This window comes from Bubalus bubalis, chromosome 23, assembly GCF_019923935.1.
Source record: "Bubalus bubalis isolate 160015118507 breed Murrah chromosome 23, NDDB_SH_1, whole genome shotgun sequence".
NCBI classification, from domain to species: domain Eukaryota; kingdom Metazoa; phylum Chordata; class Mammalia; order Artiodactyla; family Bovidae; genus Bubalus; species Bubalus bubalis.
Genome location: NC_059179.1, coordinates 26,521,959 through 26,540,895, shown reverse-complemented (window position 1 = coordinate 26,540,895; position 18,937 = coordinate 26,521,959). Strand labels below are relative to the sequence as shown.

The window sequence follows — 18,937 nt, the reverse complement described above, 5'->3', positions numbered from 1 at the left end:
GAAATAAAAGAGGGGAGATAGCAACCATTACCACAGAGATATAAAAATTCATAATAAAATACTACTTAATATTACATATCAATAAATTATACATAAGACATGGGCAAATTTCTAGACAGACTCAACATTCTATGACTGAATCAAGAAGACACAACCTGAATAGACCAATCACTAGAAGTCAAATTGAATTTGTAACATAAACTCTCAGCAAACAAAAGCCCAAGAACAGATGGCCTCACAGGTGAATTCTACCAAACATTTAGAGAAGAGTTAACACCTATCCTTTTCAAATTATTCAAAAAAACTGCAAAGAAAGGAATACTTCCAATCTCATTCTATGAAGCCATCATCACCATGATACCAAAACAAGACAAACTTGTCACAAAAAGAGAAAATGGCAGACCAGTATCACTGATGCTGCTGCTGCTGCTGCCGTTCAGTCGCTTCAGTCGTGTCTGACCCTGTGTGACCCCATGAACTGCAGCCTACCAGGCTCCTCCATCCATGGGATTTTCCAGGCAAGAGTACTGGAGTGGGTTATCATTGCCTTCTCCATATCACTGATGAACATAGATACAAAAATCTTCAGCAAAATACTAGCAAACCAACTCCAGCATTATGTTAAAATAATCACACACCATGATCAAGTAGAATTTATCCCAGAGATGCCAAGATTTCTTCAATATCTGCAAGTCAATCAATGTGATATACTCCATAAAAAACTGAATAAAAATCATATGGTCATCTCAATAGATGCAGAAACAAACTTTTGATAAAATTCAAAATCCATTTATGATTTAAAAGTCTCCAGAAAGTGAGCATCGATGGAATATACATCAACATAATAGAGGCTGTATGTCACAAACCACAGCTAATATACTTTACAGTGAAAAGCTGAAAACATTCCAAAGATCAGAAACAAGACAAGGATGCCCACTATCACCATATCACCAGAGAAAACTAAACGAATCCAAATTGAAAAGGGAGGTGTAAAACTTTCACTGTTTGCAGATGACATAAAACATACATACACAGAAAATCCTAAAGATACCATCTTTCTACTAGATCTCATCAATGATCTCAGTAAAGTTTCAGGATACAAAATAAATATGCATAAATCTGTTGCATTTCTTTTTTTTTAATTTTATTTTATTTTTAAACTTTACATAATTGTATTAGTTTTGCCAAATATCAAAATGAATCCGCCACAGGTATACATGTGTTGCATTTCTGTACACTAACAACAAACCATCGGAAAGAGAAATGTAAGGAAATAATCCCATTTATCATTGCATCAATAAATAAAATAAATAGGAATATACCTACTTAAAAAGGCAAAAGACCTGCAATCCACATACTGTAAGACACTGAAGAAATACATTAAAGGTAATACAGACAGGAAGATACACAGTGTTCTTGGATTGGAAGGATCAATATTCTTAAAATGACCATATTACCCAAGGCAATGTCCAGATTCAGTACAAGCCCCATCAGAACACCGGTGGAATTTCTCCTAGAACTAGATCATTTTTTAAAAATTTGTATGGAAACACAAAAGATTCAGAATAGTCAAAACCATCTTGATAAAGAACAGCAGAGATGGAGGAATAACTTTAAATGGAATTTAATTTATAAGGAATATTGAATCATTATGTTGTACATCTGAAGCTAATATTGCAAATTAGCTATACCTTAATTTTTAAAGAACAAAAAATAGGATAATAGAGGCAAGAATTTATTTAAAGAAGTGCAAGATTTTTACACTAAATATTACAACACTTTCCTGAGAGAAGTTAAAAATCTAAAGAAGAGATATTCTAAAAAATTAAAAATAAATAAAAGTTTCATGCAAGGTGATTCAGTTACACATATAGGTTATTCCCATTTAGGTTATTAGAGAATATTGTAACTTTGCTGTACACCTGAAACTAACACAACACTGTTAATCAACTCTGCAATAATATAAAGTAAAAATTAAAATATAAATAAATGTTGCATGAAAGCAGAAATTGTTTTGCTCATAGATTTTAGAAACTTCTTTGGCAAGTGGCTGTGAAGTAATGAGAAGGAATCTGTTTCTATTTATAGTACTTTTTGTATAACATTTTAAGAAAAAAAATCACTTTCTCTACCTCACTGACACACACTGAATAAATATTTAAGAAATATTTATTTTGGAAAAGGGGCTCATTTATCAGCTTGCTTGGGGCTGCTGTGTATTTTGGGTCAGCTTTGTTTATATAGGCTGTGTTGCTGAGACAGTCAACATTTTGCCTATGTTAAGTGATACTATCTTTCCTAGGATGCCTATTCTAAGCACAAGGTATTTTTCCAATTGTGTGGCTGGTGACTATCAGGATGCCTGTTAGAGCAATTATTTCTGTATCTGTCTGGATTCTTGAGCTCAAGGAACAGCCGCTAGAGAAACGGAGACCAACCTCATGCCTGCCTGCAATCTCCATAGAATGCAGCACTCTCCTTTCCACATTGTGGGGCTAAATGAATACTTGACACATGCACAGTTCTCTCCAGGGAGTAAACAGTGATGAGAAATTAGGTGGAACCCCAAAGTGCTTTTTAGACAACTTTACCATGCACGCCCTTTTATGGATGCAAAGGCATCAGAATTGTTTTTTCTTCATTGAGCCCATAGAATCTGGAGACATTTCCTGCATTTCACAGTAATAATTCTACCTTATGAATACAAATGTAGATTTCCGGATGGTGACAGAGTTATCTGAATTGTACAAAAACTTGAATTCCAAAAGACTTTTTTTTCCCCCTGAACTATACTGAACAGGGACCTTGAAAGGATTTTCACTTTTCTATGAGCATTAAGCCATGAGAACATCTTCCATGAGTTAGTTTATTCTGCCAATTGCTTGTGTGTATTGCTAAGAAGCAAGCTGAGATGTTGGTGGAGTATTTGTTTTAGCCGTGTTTCTTTTGTTCTATTTTACCTTTCTGTTTATTATACTTAGCAATGTGATTCCTACTCATGGTATTCAGTTCAGTTCAGTTGCTCAGTCATGTCCGACTCTTTGCGACCCCATGGACTTCAGCACGCCAGTCTTCCCTCTCCATCACCAATTCCCAGAACTTACTCAAACTCATGTCCATCGAGTCAGTGATGCCATCCAATGATCTCATCCTCTGTCGTCCTCTCTTCTCCTGCCTTCAATCTTTCCCAGCATCAGGGTCTTAAATGAGTCAGTTCTTTGCATCACGTGGCCAAAGTATTGGAGCTTCAGCTTCAGGCCTTCCAATGAATATTCAGGACTGATTTCCTTTAGGATGGACTGGTTGGATCTCCTTGTAGTCCAAGGGACTCTCAAGAGCCTTCTCTGACATCACAGTTCAAAAGCATCAATTCTTCGGTGCTCAGCTTTCTTTATAGTCCAACTCTCACATCCATACGTGACTACTGAAAAAACCGCAGCTTTGACTAGATGGACCTATGTTGGCAAAGTAATGTCTCTGTATTTTAATATGCTGTCTAGGTTGGTCATAGCTTTTCTTCCAATTAGCAAGCGCCATGGTATTACAGGATGCAAATCAGCTTTGATTGAAAACTCTTGCAGACACATCTTTACCTAAATAGTCAGTTGTAAGCTCCTTCCTCAAGACAGGAGAGAAGGGAGGAGAAAAAGGAGGAATGATTTTTGGTTAACCCCAACCATAGTACCTTCCTGCTTAACAGCAAGTTAATAATTGCTGTAGGAGAAGAACTGGGGTGGCGGGTGTCCTATTTTTAGCATCTTCAAAATGCACAACATAATGACCTGCTTTACCATGTCCCTAGGCTTTGGATGTGCCCACCTCCCCGAGCACACAGGGCCATTCCCTGCACCATATTCCTCAAAAACTGCACACACAGCACAGGCTGGTCTTAGTATCCTATTAGCAGTTGTTTTGGCCAAGCCAGTTTTTCTTCGCAGCCTACACACTCTGTACCTCTAGAATGATTTTTAATCAATTACATCTTACCTTAAACTTTGAAATGTTGCCATTAAATCGCCCTGTGGACTCGAATCTGAGGGGTTTACATCATGAATGTTAGCCAGAAATCGATGTCCTGCACAGATACTATCAATGCTATTAATACCTACTAGCATCATATAAATCTTAGTTAATGAGTTGTCCAATCTGTGTCCTTTTGCCACATATTCTAAATTGGTGTCTGGGCAGCATTTTCTCTTGTCATCAGAGGGATGTCAGCCATGTAAAACTTCCCAGTCCAGTAGGACACCACCCCCCACACACATATCCTTATTATACACGGAGCTTGGCCACCACCATATAAAATAGTCTAGGTTAATAGTTTTTTTTGTTAAGAGTCAATAAACAAGCTCCTAGGTCCACACAAGTTTCTTATAGCAAAAGTTCAATGTGCCATTCATCATTGCCACTAGAGGACCAGAAACTCCATTTGTTTCCTCTGCTGCTGACAAATGTAATTTATAAATTTTAAAGAGCTAATTATTTCTTGTGATACAGGATTAAATCTGAACCCTTTTACTGGAGAGGTAAAAGAGGTAGTCTGTACCTTGGAAATCTGGAACCTCCAAAATCTGTTTCAGATTCTCAGGGGGGATAAAGTAATGGCAATAAAATTGCAAGTTCAGGACAATATCAAAGGAGGGCAAAAAAATAAAGTTCCTTTACAACCAGTCCCACCTTCCCTGGACCGCACCCCAGCAGAGAGAAGCATTTACTGCTGTTTCTCATTCCGGATCCCCTCATAACTTTCTGGGCCTCCATGCCCTGGTTTCTGTGTTGTTTTGAGTCTTGTTTCTAGTTTCTTTTTTGAGGAGGGCAGCTTTGCCACCAGTAAAGGGAGCTCGAAGTACCTGGAAGTTTGTTTCCTTATTCCCTCCCCTTTTGAACTGTGGTGTTGGAGAAGACTCTTGCGAGTCCCTTGGACTGCAAGGAGATCCAACCAGTCCATTCTGAAGGAGATCAGCCCTGGGATTTCTTTGGAAGGAATGATGCTGAAGCTGAAACTCCAGTACTTTGGCCACCTCATGGGAAGAGTTGACTCATTGGAAAAGACTCTGATGCTGGGAGGGATTGGGGGCAGGAGGAGAAGGGGACGACAGAGGATGAGATGGCTGGATGGCATCACTGACTCGATGGACGTGAGTCTGAGTGAACTCCGGGAGTTGGTGATGGACAGGGAGGCCTGGCGGCCTGCGACTCATGGGGTCACAAAGAGTTGGACACGACTGAGCGACTGAACTATAAGCATTTCCTAGCCAATGACTAATCAGTACATGGCAATTAAAACCTATCTCCCTTGACTTGATGAGCTCAGAATACACTCAGGTGTAATTCATACCCCAGAGTTCTTTCCTCCATAAGATACAGCTGAGGCTGGTGCCTTGCCTAAAGTCACTTATTGACTTGACTTCTTCCCTTTCCTTGCCCTTGTTTCTCCATTCTTTTATTAATTTCTCTAGGGAGCACTTCCTTAATGAATAGCTTGTCCATCAGTCATAGTTTCAGAATCTGCTTCTGGGCTCCTTGCACTAAAATATCTATCAACCAACCCTATTATGTGAAAAGAACCAGTGGGGCATTGAAAGGAATTCTGGAAGCAATGACTACCGTCCAAGACGACAATTGGCAATGAGGATAAACACTTAGAATCTGCACTTATCCTGTTTAAAATCACAAGTTGGCCAATTCTCTCCCAGAAAAAGTCTCCTTGGTATGTAGAGAGCTTCCTGGAGAACTGCCGGTAACTGGGGGTACCATGGTTATCAGGTGGGTCTACATCACTTCACGCCCTTAGGTTGTTGCCTAAGTGGGCTGGCTATCTCAACATTGGTCCAACACTAATGGTCACCACCTGATTCCCTAGAACACCAAATGCACGCATGACCCACTACCCTGACCTTGAAGAGTTCCTGATCTTTCCTTACATCTCACTTATTCCGTGTGCAACCTCTGTGCCCCAATCTGTTTTGACTCCTTATTGTCCCCTAAGTGTTCAGTCTCTTTACAGTCTCACTACCTTAGTTCATATTCTTTGTCTACCCACAATGCATTCACTTCTTCCAGCAATTCCTCCATCATAATTTAGATTCACAACTCTTACCTTCAATTCTTCTAATCTGGAGGAGGAATGGCAAGCCACTCCAGTATTCTTGCCTGGGAAATCCCATGGACAGAGAACCCTGGTAGGCTACAGTCCATGAGGTCCCAAAAGAGTCGGACATGACTTTAAAACTCAACAACAACAATCTAGCATATATACACTTCCTCCTTTCTTACTGGCAAAGCCTCCTTTGCTAATCCCTTGTACCCTAGGTTGCATATGTGAAAGTATGAAGTGCATATCACTTCTTTTCTTTTTTTTTTTTTTTTGTCTTGTATTAGGTAACTAGCACAGGGGCTTCCCAGGTGGAACAGTGGTAAAGAATCCACCTGCAAATGCAGAAGACGCAGATTCAATCCCTTGGTCGGGAAGATCCCCTGGAATAGGAAATGGCAACCCACTCGAGTATTCTTGCTGAACATTTCATGGACAGACGACTGGTGGGCTACAGTCCATGGGGTAGCAAAGAATTGGACACAGCTGAGTGACTGAGTGCACATACACACAAAGTGACTGGCATAAGATGTTGTTTGAGTACATTTCTTAACTCGTATAATAACATGACAGTCATAAGTATTTAGAAGTACATTTATATCAATAATAGTTATTTATGAATAGACACTCATGTATACTGCAATATAAATACAATAAATACTTACATTTATATCTGTATAAAATGATTATGCACATAGGATGGAACAAAAGAGGAGACTTTATTTTCAGAATTGAAATATAAAGATCATGAGAATTAAGTGACCATCCTGAGATGCATGGCTAGCAAGAGAGAAACTAGGGCTAGATAGAATAGACCTAGGGTCTGACTCTGATTCCCCTGAATTTGTCACCATTCCACTTTGTCACCATTCCACTCTCTCCTCTCTTATTCATGACTTCAGTATAAGCACTGTGTTCTGATGATTATCAAGTGTACATGCCCCTGGGTTGGGTGACACACTGAGCTACTTGCAGTTAAAATGTTTAATTTAGGTATCTGCCATTACATTAGTTTATGTATCTTCCATTTGTTTATAATATGAGGGATACAGATTCATATGTCGTTGTTGTTCTTCAGTCATTCAGTCATGCCTGACTCTTTGTGACCCCAAGGACTGCAGCAAGCCAGGCTTCCCTGTCCTTCACTATCTCCCGGAGTTTGCTCAAACTCATGTCCATTGAGTCAGTGGTGCCATCCAACCATCTCATCCTCTGTTTCCCCCTTTTCCACCTGCCATCAATCTCTCCCAGGATCAGGGTCTTTTCCAATGAGTCAGCTCTTCACATCAGGTGGCCAACGTATTGGAACATAGATTCTTATGGGGAGCTCTTAAACATTAGAACAGGAAATGGAAGCAGGGAGGAAACAATACAGTGATGTCACATTACAATGCCATGAGTTTTAGTATTTTCTAAAATTGAGCTAATCTAGAGTCACAAGAAAATTGGATTAAGTATTTTCCAATTAAATAACACTGGGAATCGATATAACATGTTGGAGAGGAAAGACTCATAAAACTACTTACCAATAATCTTGACATTCAGGCATAGTTGTTTTATAAGATTGGTTTCTGGTGTTACTTAATTGGGAAACACTTTAGTTTTCCCTTAGTCCTATATTCATTCAATTTTAGAAAACCAAGGGAATAATTGTGGTGGTAATTCAAGATGTCAAGCCACTGGGGAATTTATTAGAGACCAAGAAATGGATTCAAACACCACCAAATACTTCTTTTATTTTTCCTACCTCTTAAACTGCAGACAATGAAAGTCTATCTAAATCCCTTTGTTGATCACTTGAACTTAAACTGGAAAAATAAAGGGGAAATGTTCTATAAGCCTTAACAAAGAGGTTATATTTATCTACAAATGAATTGCGAGCAAGTAAATTCATTAAATTCATCATTCAAATACATTTTTCCCTGTTTTTTACATTGATAATACCTATTTTCAATTTTAAAGGTGCGTTGCTATTCCACAAGAAGTTTTTATCTTGTTTGGGATGGATAACTTCACCATGTCTTCAATTTTCTTGCTTGGAAGGTAGAGAAAATCATACCTGACTATTTCCTTTTCTTGATGCTACTGAGAGAGGCCAGTCTTTTAAAAGTTTCATTTTAAACAATAAAATATTGTGATAAATTATAGACTGAAAAAAATTTCAAAGAATTATGGTGTGCTCTGATAGTTTTGGATGACAGCTACTATTTAAATTCTAATTCCCGCTCCGAGATTTTCTGTATCTTTATCCTGTTGTTGTGAAATATATTTCTCATGTAAGATACTGAAGTATATGCTTGCTTGTTGTATGTGAGGAGATACAATTAAGGGTTTTATATTATTTTACAAAGACTATCTTTTATCATTTTGAAAATATATATATTGTGAACTCATCACGTCATTTTAAATGATGGCAACTATCTCTCTGTAAATTGTTTTGGGGAATCCAAGCAATGTTTTAAAATGTGCTCTTATGTGAAATGAACTGCTTACTGTTACTCTAGATATATAGTGATGATCACAGGGTAGGCTACTAACTAACATATTGTACCAGTTATGGCACTCTCAGGATGTTCAAAAGATGTCCACCCCAGCTTTAAAATTCAGAGTTAGTATTTATTGAGCACCTGCTATGTGCCAGTTCTTATGGTTTATCTCGTTGATCCCTACAACAACTCTATGAAGTAATTATGGTGACTATCCCTATTTTACAGAAGAGGAAATGAGGCCTGAAAAAGTAAGGTTATGGCTCGTCTAAAGTGGCATAGCTTTCAAGGGACTGAGAATTCAAAATAGACAGTAGTTCACTACAGAGCTCTCGTTCCTAATCATTGTGTGACATAGCCTCTCATGAGCAGCCACATTTTACCCTCTGACAGAATATAGGAGTCAAATATTCTATATATGAGATTATATTATACAAAACATTTATACAGCTACTCTTATGTCTTCTTTTAGGAGAAAGCAAACTCAAAAAACAGGATACATTTTTGAGAAAAAAGGATACGTTACCTAGAATGTAGCACCCAACTCAGAGAGTGGGTCTGAGAAGTAAGAACAAGTCAGGATATATAGAGAAGGGGAGAAAAAACAGCAGGAAATTATGTCATGGCCCATTATGTACCTGGAATAAAGGAAGTCAGTTTGATGTGTACACAAAACAAACTGTGGAAAATAATGATCCCCAAAGAAGAAGGAGATTTGGTGATAACTGGATGAGTTCCCTACTCTTGCCTTAATAAGTTCAATAATGATATCTGTGGACTTTCAAACCCTTAAGCATTCTCTTCCGCCATCTCCCTTTTATTATCATTAATGGTGGCTATTTTTGAACTAAGCCCTGAAAGGTATTAATAAAGTCCACCAAAGAGAGTTGCTTGTCTGTTTGGTTTATCATTTACCCTTTATTTAGAGAAGAAAAACTTCTGTCTAAAATGAGTGTTCCAGTTAGAGCCGATCTGGATTAAAGTTGCATTGTATCAATATTTAGAATCAACTGAATAGCATACAGATGCTGCTACTCTGAAATATAGAAGAGGTGCTTTGATTATTTAAGAACAAACAGGCTTTGAGGTAAGGTGGGGAGAGAACTAGATGACTTCTGGATGTTGAGCTTGATGTAATTTAATTTCACGTCTTAGTTCAGGGCAATAGTGCAGACCCAGAGGGTTGCACAAAGGAAAGGCCACTATATTGAACATCTTTTTTGGCAGGTTGAATAATTCCTTCCATCAAATATGTCCATGTCCTAATCCTGGGAACCTATGAATGCTTCCTTACTGAAGAAAAGGGGTTTTATTGATGCGATTGAGTTAAGAATCTTGCAATAGGGAGATTATCTTTGATTCCCAGGTAAATCCAGTGTAATCAAGACAGATTCAGAGGAGAAGAATAGGTGATAATGGAAGCAGAGATGAAAGTGGTGCATTTTGACATAGAAATAAGGGCCACAATTCAAGGAATACTTCTAGATGATCACTAGGTACTGAAGAAGGCAAGAAAATGGATTGCCCTTCAAACTCTCTAGAAGGAGCCAGTCCTGCTGATACCTTGATTTTAGCCCAGTGAAACTGAAATTGATTTTGGATTTCTGACCTCCAGAACCATAAGGGAATGAAGCTGTGCTGTTTTTAATCCATTACATTTTAGGAATTGGTTACAGCAGAAACAGGAAACATATACACTGTTCAAGGGTCTACCTAGTCCTTACTCCTTATCAGCCACTCTGGCCCTCTGACCAACTTTTACCAGCTCCTTAAATTGTTGTTGTTCAGTCACTAAGTCGTGTCCAACTCTTTGCAACCCCATGAACTGCAACACATCAGGCTTCTCTGTCCATCACTATCTCCCGGAGTTTTTTCAAACTCATGTCCATTGAGTCAGTGATGCCATCCAACCATTTCATCCTCTGTCGCCCCCTTCTCACCCTCAATTTTTCCCAACATCAGGATATTTTCCAATGAGTCAGTTCTTCGTATCAAGAGGCCAAAGGATTGGAGCTTCAGTTTCAGCGTCAGTCCTTCCAATGAAGCCCTATTAAATCAGCAATCCCTACTTCCTGGCTCACAGATCTCTCCCAACCTAAAACTTTCCAACTTTCTAGACCTTTGCTTCTCAAAATTTGTCCTTGGATCAGCATCTCCTGAGAACTTTTGGGGGAAGCACACACTTATATCCTAACTCAGACCCACTGAATCAAGTTGTCTGTGGGTGGGGCTGGTCTAACAACCCATGCAGGTGCTTCTGATGTGTGTCAAAGGATGAGCACAAGCACACTCTGATAGCTGCTTCTCTAATTCCACCCACTTTTTCTTCAGTCTCCACCTTCCCTCCCCTTTCCACAGTGCTATCACCTTATCTTCCCTTTCCCTCCATCTCCTTCATCCCTCCCTCATTTTTTCTGTACTTTGACTCAACTGATTTTAGGCTTCATTAAGTGAATCAGAAGTCTCATTGCTTTTTATAGCTGGACAGGACCACAACCAGTTTTCTCTGTATGGGTTGGTGTGGAAAAGAGACAGTTAAGCAGGTGCCAAGAATTTCTAGACTAAGGTATACTTTACTCTGGATTGTGGAGTCAACAACCCCCTCCCTCACTGTGGCTTGATATAAGGTCTGGATTATGTGCTGTCTCAGACCTTGTCACCCACGCTTGGACTCTTCTCCAGAAAGATCACACGTTTTTCTTTGGCAAGTAACACTATAGATTTCTCTCTAGGGGCCAGATTCTCATATGCATGTGAGAGGAACATACATGCAACTAGCTCAGTTGTTCTGAGAATAGTTCACAGTCAGTTACCCTGAGCACTGCCCAAGGCCCAATTCTGCTCTGTATGTCTGCTGACTTGAAGCTTAGCATCTCACCGGGTGACTATGAGTTCTCCTTGCTTCTTTTACCTTTCAATCTGACTTCATTTGCTCTCTATCTTCCAATATTTACTCAAAATAAATATCTGCTGCTGGCTGCCTTTGTTGATTTGCAGCACTAATGTAATGTAATTTTTACACGTGTTTTCTGTTAATATCTTCCTGCACTCTTCAGCCTTGAGCACTATTCACTAGACATTTGAGAGCCTCATTTTTCAAAACATATAAGAAAGGTTTTGCTGTTGTGCAGTCACTAAGTTCTGTCCAACTCTGTGGCACCATGGACTGCAGCATGCCAGGCTTCCCCGTCCTCCACCATCTTCTGGAGTCTACCCAAACTCATGTCTATTGATTCAGTGATGCCATCCAACCATCTCATTATCTGTTGTCCCCTTCTCCTCTGGCCTTAAATCTTTCCCAGCATGAGAGTCTTTTCCAATGAGTCGGCTCTTCACATCAGGTGGTCAAAGTATTGGAACTTCAGCTTCAGCATCAGTCCTTCCAGTGAATATTCAGGGTTGACTTCCTTTCCTTCAGGATTGACTGGTTGGATCTCCTTGCTGTCCAGGAGACTCTGAATAGTCTCCTCTAACATCACAGTTCAAAAGCATCAATTCTTTGGCCACAGCCTTCTCTATGGTCCAACTCTCACATGACTACCAGAAAAACCACAGATTTGACTACACAGACCTTTGTTGGTAAAGTGAGGTCTCTGCTTAATATATTGTCTATATTTATCATAGCTTTTCTTCCAAGGAGAAAATCTAATTTCATGACTGCAGTCAGCATCCATGGTGATTATGGAGCCCAAGAAAATAAAGAAAGGTAGCCCAACACACTATCGTTTGGTGATGAATCTTCTCTGGCTTCAGCTCTCCTCTGTCTGTTGTGAAACCCTAAATGGATTTAATAAATCTGTAGTGCCGCCAACTCTTCCCTGAAATTCACATTTTTTCAACCTGTTTCTGCTGTGCATCCCTGAGTGGGCCCAGAAGGACTTTTATATGTATCCTTCCTCCTTCACATAACCTTCAGCATTCTTGACCACAAGGATGGGTAGGGAAGAAAAGGTCTTTAATGAAACTTGGACGTTGTCTTATTTCTCAGTCTCTTCTCACTGAATCCTTTTTCAGTCATCATAACATAGGGCTTTTAGTCCTTCTCTATGTCTCTGCCTCCATATTATTCCCTTAGCTTTGATCCCCATTACCTCTTGCCTGAAGTAACGATCCACTTGACACAAGATATCCTATCTTTAGCTTTCTTCATCATCTTAATGTGAAACTGATCATTCTCCCACTTACATCTTTAAGTTTTCTTATCACTTGCTGGCTTTGGGTGAATACTGTTTACCAATTTTTTTAAATAATCTAATCTCAGCTTGGATGGTCTGACATGTTACATCTATATCCAGCAAACTGGAATGTTTTATTAGAATATATGACTGTTCTCTCCCACTGCCATACCTTTGCTCCTCCTGATGTGAGAATTACCTGTGTGTGTTCCTCCTCTGTCTCACCTAGAACAATCTATGCTCTTTTTTCAAAGCCCCTTAAAATTTCTTATCTTTCATTTTGTAATTTTTAATATCACCAGGTTAAAGCCACTTGTCCTGCCTTCCAATTTCTAGCACTCTCTCTACATCTGTAGTTCTGATCTTATTCTGCCTTGTATTATATGTATATTAGGAAATAAGTTTCTTTAGGAAAGGAACAATAGCCCAACATCCTTTTACATTCCAGTATATTGCACATTTGTAAGCCTTCAATAAATCTGAACTGAATTAATTAGAAACAACAGTGCCTTTTGGGGTGCCTGCAAGGATACAGTTTAGAATAGTAGTTAATATGTGCTTCCTTTTCACAAGTCATGAACATGTGGGAGTAACACATTACTTAATACCGGCAACAATGAGATTAAAATGAAATAGATTCCCAGAAATAACTTATGTAAAGAAGAGAGATAGATGTTATTCCAAAAGTGATCTTGTGTCTTTTTCCTCCATGAATTGTTCTCTGTACATATTCTAGATTAACTGTTAGATCACCATTCAAATTTATAGGTTTAAGTTCCAGAAAACTTAACCAGACCTGCAACATATCTAAGTTCCTGAAAGTACAATTATTAAAATATTTGTGCTGACTTACAGGAGATTTGCCATCTATATTAATGTAAATAAAATTTATTATCATCTTAATTCTTGCTGGATGCTTAAGGATTTTAAAGCTCTAACTTAATCCCCTCAAATTGTCATCACCATGAACAGTATTTACACATTTATATGATAGCCATGAAGCTGACTGTTTTACAGGTATTAGCTTATGTAATTCTTAAAACAGTCCAACTTTGTAGATGAGGAAAGTAACAGGCATTTGAATATCACCCAATGTAGTAAAGTTAAATTATAAGGCCAGCATTCAGAGATATTTTCCTATTTGCAGAGCCCACAAACTATGAAACAGACCTAACCTACTAGAATCCCCTTTCTTCTTTGATGGCCTCTTATAAGTTGTGGACTGTTCAAAAAGAGGCATATAAGTGTGTACATGTACAAGAAAGTTTAAAGCACAATTAAAACTTTTATTGGTGGACATGAAGAATCAATGAATCAAAGAGACATGAATCTGCATGTTCCATCCATGTAATATGGAAATATACATGGATTATCTTTCTCTTCACTCATCATTAGAATAGTTGCAAATACCTAGTGCTGGGAACCATATACAGTACAATTCTCTCAGTTAGATGTTTGGTTTTGCGTCTGTTCTTCAAAAGGAGACCCCGGGGGCTCTTGAAATGTTTACACCTGCAGCTTGAAGAAAGTGCCTCAGCCTGGATGAGTTCCTCTGAGAGATTATGCTCACCCATCTGTTTTCATAAAAATTTAATGCCAGGCAGCAAACTCATAGATTGTTTTGTTTTAATTTAATTTTTATTTAATCTGTTAGAAATCAGACTTCTGCAATCTGGTGGCAGGTGTGTAGTAACAAACACAGAATGTGTTCTACCCGCACTTCCCCAAAGAACCATTTGTGATTGCATTGACTCCATACATGGCAGTAATTGGGACTCTTACTAGGATGTAGTCACTGATTCCCGGAGCTTCACATCTATTCTATAAGGAACCTAGAGGCGAAATATGCTCTACTTAAAGAGTACAGTTCTCATCACTTAACCCAGCCCAAATACCAGCATTTCTGCCACCTCTGACTTTCTAAAATCTAGAGCCCGGGAAGATATGCCCTCCTATCACCACTTCACTGACCCCCAGCCAATAACGGGAAGCACATGTCTTCTTGTCCTTGCAGTTAAAAACCCTCCTGGTGAGTCTCAAGGCTTTGTCCAGTGTCAACAGCCTCAGGCATTATTTTAATAATCCTCAATGAGTATAAAAGGAGATATTTTTACTCAGTTTTTATTTTATGGAGTTCTACTTTTCAGGGAAGTTCCCTCAACATCCAAATCTCAGACTATTTTCCTTCCACTCAGCCACAACACATGGTGATGTGGGCAATCTGTCTTTTAATTTTTTTTTTATTTTTATTTTTTTTTAATCTGTGGATCAAGAAGAGTAGGGTAGCTGTAACTTCCAGGCCTGGCATTGATCCTTAGTGAATAGCAAATAGTCATCTTTCTATCTGAAAGAATTTTGTCTCCTTCCAATTAACTTCCCTTAAGGAAAAGCGGAGGATGAAGTTGATGAGACCGTTGTATACGGTTGGGATGAAGCTTTCTCTTGAAAGTGATGATCCCTTGCAATGAATATTTATTAACTATTCATTATCATTACTATTTACTTTAAGCTGCATATAGGGATAGTATTGGCTCAAATATGATATCAGAATTAATATATAGTTAGGGTTACATGGTCCCAGTTGTAAAGGTTAGAGAAATAGGTTACAACTCTGGGGAGCTTTGAAAAAACAGGGCCAGTACAAACCCTATGGAGAATATTAATGAGTAAGGAGGTACTAGTAAGGAGGTTCCTTAAAAAACTAAAAATAAAATCCAGAAATCCTGCTTTGGGGCATATATCCAGAGAAAACTGTAATTCAAACTCGCATGTTCCCCAGTGTTCACTGCAGCACCACTGACAATAGCCAAGACACGAAAGCAACCTAAGTGTCCATCAACAGAGGAATGGATAAAGAAGATGTGGTTCATTCATTCAATGAAAGCAACCTAAGTGTCCATCAACAGAGGAATGGATAAAGAAGATGTGGTTCATTCATTCAATGAAAGCAACCTAAGTGTCCATCAACAGAGAACAGAGGAATGGATAAAGAAGATGTGGTTCATTCATTCAATGAAAGCAACCAAAGTGTCCATCAACAAAGGAATGGATAAAGAAGATGTGGTTCATTCAGTCAATGAAAGCAACCTAAGTGTCCATCAACAGAGGAATGGATAAAGAAGATGTGGTTCATTCATTCAATGAAAGCAACCTAAGTGTCCATCAACAGAGGAATGGATAAAGAAGATGTGGTTCATTCATTCAATGAAAGCAACCTAAGTGTCCATTAACAGAGAACAGAGGAATGGATAAAGAAGATATGGTTCATTCATTCAATGAAAGCAACCTAAGTGTCCATTAACAGAGAACAGAGGAATGGATAAAGAAGATATGGTTCATTCATTCAATGAAAGCAACCTAAATGGCCATCAACAGAGGAATGGATAAAGAAGATATGGTTCATTCATTCAATGGAATATTACCCAGCCACTAAAAGAACAAGATGATGTTATCTGCAGCAACACAGACGGACCTATAGATTATCATACAAAGTGAAATAGACAGAGAAAGATGAATATCATATCACTCATATTTGGAATATAATTTTTAAAATGACATATTTATTTGAAAAACAGGAACAGATTCACAGATTTCAAAAACAAACTTACAGTTACCAAAAAGAAAACATGGCAGGGAAAAATAGGAGTTTGGGGTTAACATATACATACTACTATATATAAAATGGATAACCAATAAGGACTTACTGTATAGCACAGGGAACTCTATTTACTATTATATAATAACCTATATGCAAAAAGAATCTGAAAAAGAATACACACACACACATGGAGAAGGAAATGGCAACCCACTCCAGTGGGAGACCCACTCTTGCTGGGAGAATCCCATGGACAGAGGAGCCTGGTGGCTACTGTCTATGGGGTCGCATAGGGTCGGACATGACTGAAGTGACCTAGCAGCAGCAGCATATGTATACATACATACATACATATACATACATATACATATACATATATATATATATATATATATCACTTTGCTGTATACTTAAAACTAACCCAATATTGTAAATCAACTAAACTCCAGTAAAATTAAAAAAAAAATAGTTCTAAGAAAAGGAGGCCACCAATACTCATACTGGATACTCGTGGGATAGGAGGGTAGAGAAAGTCAAGGAAACAAAGCAACTCATTCTAATGTACACATCTTTAGTATGCAACAGGATGACCTCATGAGTTTGATAAAACACAGGTTGCTGAGTCCAACTCAGAGAGTTTCTGACTCAGCAGGTCTGGGGTGGAACCCAATAATTCTCTTTTCTAACAAGTTCCCAGGTGGTACCCTTGCTCTCTGCCAGGGCCCACACAATTCCAGTGATTCTCAAGTCTTGTTCCACACTAGAATCATCTGGGAAACACTTGGACAATGCAGATAATTGGGTCCTATCACAGACCAATTAAATCACAATCCCCATGTCTGGTCCTAGGATCTCAGTGTTTTATAAAGTTCCTTGGGTGATTATAAAGTGTACCAAAGTTTGAGAACCAACTTTGTGGCCTCATGGACTAGTCCATGGAATTCTCCAGGCCAGAATACTGGAGTGGGTAGCCATTCCCTTCTCCAGGGGATATTCCCAACCCAGGGATCAAACCCAGGTCTCCTGCATTGCAGACGATTCTTTACCAGATGAACCACCAGAAAAGTCCACCATAAAGTCATGAGTTCAACTCACTGCTAGACCTGTTCTCACCTTATTCCTTAAATTTCCAGGAATAGACTGTGATGCTTTCACTTTGGAACTTAGCTTGCCCAGGACCCACTCTAATAAATTTCTCAACTTCTCAGCTTCAGACAAAAAATTTAGTGGAATATAAAATTCCACTTGATATCCTCATGACATGGTTTTCTTATGGTGTTTTGTGCAATGGGCAGTGTAAAAAGACGGAAACCCCTCTTAGGAAAGATCTATTCCTGCCTCTTCCTATTCTATATTCTTTCCACTATAGAGGTTCACGTTATTTGAGCTCAGTGCTGGATCTGCAGAGGTCAAGCAAAGACACTGAGGTTACTGCTGTGTGATACAGAGAGGGTGACAGCCCCCTTCCCAGAAAACATTCATACCCTTTCAGCAGCAAAGAGCATCTGCTAATTGCTCTATACTGAAGGGACACTTCGAGTCAGGATTTTGCCTGAATTAATTGGCAATTCCATTATTTCTGCTGAAAATAATGGCTTGTTGTGGCAGTGGGACTCACCTAGAGAGAGCATGCCACGGCAGCATAATCAACCATGCACCAGCACTCACTGCGGTTTTTACTCCACTGTAGCTATTCACTGCTTCTCATCTCGCATAGTACGTCTCCTCCATTACAGGAAAATTCTTGACTATCTGAGCCACCAGAGAAGCCCACAGTAGGTCTACAATGGAAATAGGCAGGTGGTAACTTAGGCAATGCTCCTTGTATATTTTCAAATGACATGAGAAATTCCCTGATCCTGAGCATGTGGATGGTCAGCTAAAATGAAAAATAATACATGTAGTCCAAAGGATTTGAAAGAGTATTTTCTACAGAAGCTTAGAAGGCAAAAGTTTGAGGACTACAGAGCTTCCGGGGAAAGACGATTTCTGACACCTCCCTGGCTGATTAGGCAAGATTTATCTAGGTTGAACTACACATGCCCTGAATTCATTTGGGGCACCTACAGGACTTGAATTTTTTTGACTCTGTGTCTGTTAGCCTCTGATGTCTTGACACAGTTTTCTTACTTATATTACAAAGAAGCTGGAGAGTAGAAGGAGAAGCAAGCCTCATTGCAATGATTTTCTCTTGTTTTTTTTTTCCCAGCCTATTTGGAATTTTGTTTAAATGCGAGTTTCGCAAACTCCTAACTCTTGACATTTGGAGCTGTATAAATTTTTCATTTGGTCGTTTGCTCCACGCATTGTAAGACATTTAAAAAGATCCCTGGTCTCAACTCATTAGATGCCAATGGCAGAAAATCCCTACCCCCCTGCCAGTTTTGACAGCCAAAAAAGTTGCTGGAATGGGAAGGGATAGACAATGGAAGATTGCCACTGCTGTGAACCACTGGTCTAAGACACATCACCCAGGCTGCACTCAAGGTTCAAAATGTACTCGACAGTGCAGTTGGTATGGACATATTTGTGTTCTGTGGTTTCTTTACATTTCTGCATACAAAGTTCTCTATGTTTCTATATTTCA

At 38.9% G+C, this 18,937-nt stretch overlaps 1 long non-coding RNA gene across 1 annotated transcript in view; it reads right to left on the bottom strand.

Moving 5' to 3' along the window:
- Positions 1 to 18,129, bottom strand: part of LOC123465306 — a 285,430-nt gene extending 267,301 nt beyond the window's left edge. The window contains exon 1 of the long non-coding RNA XR_006640513.1: positions 17,969 to 18,129. This is a non-coding gene — a long non-coding RNA (uncharacterized LOC123465306). The remainder of the gene's footprint in view (positions 1 to 17,968) is intronic.
- Between the last annotated feature and the right edge of the window lie 808 nt (positions 18,130 to 18,937).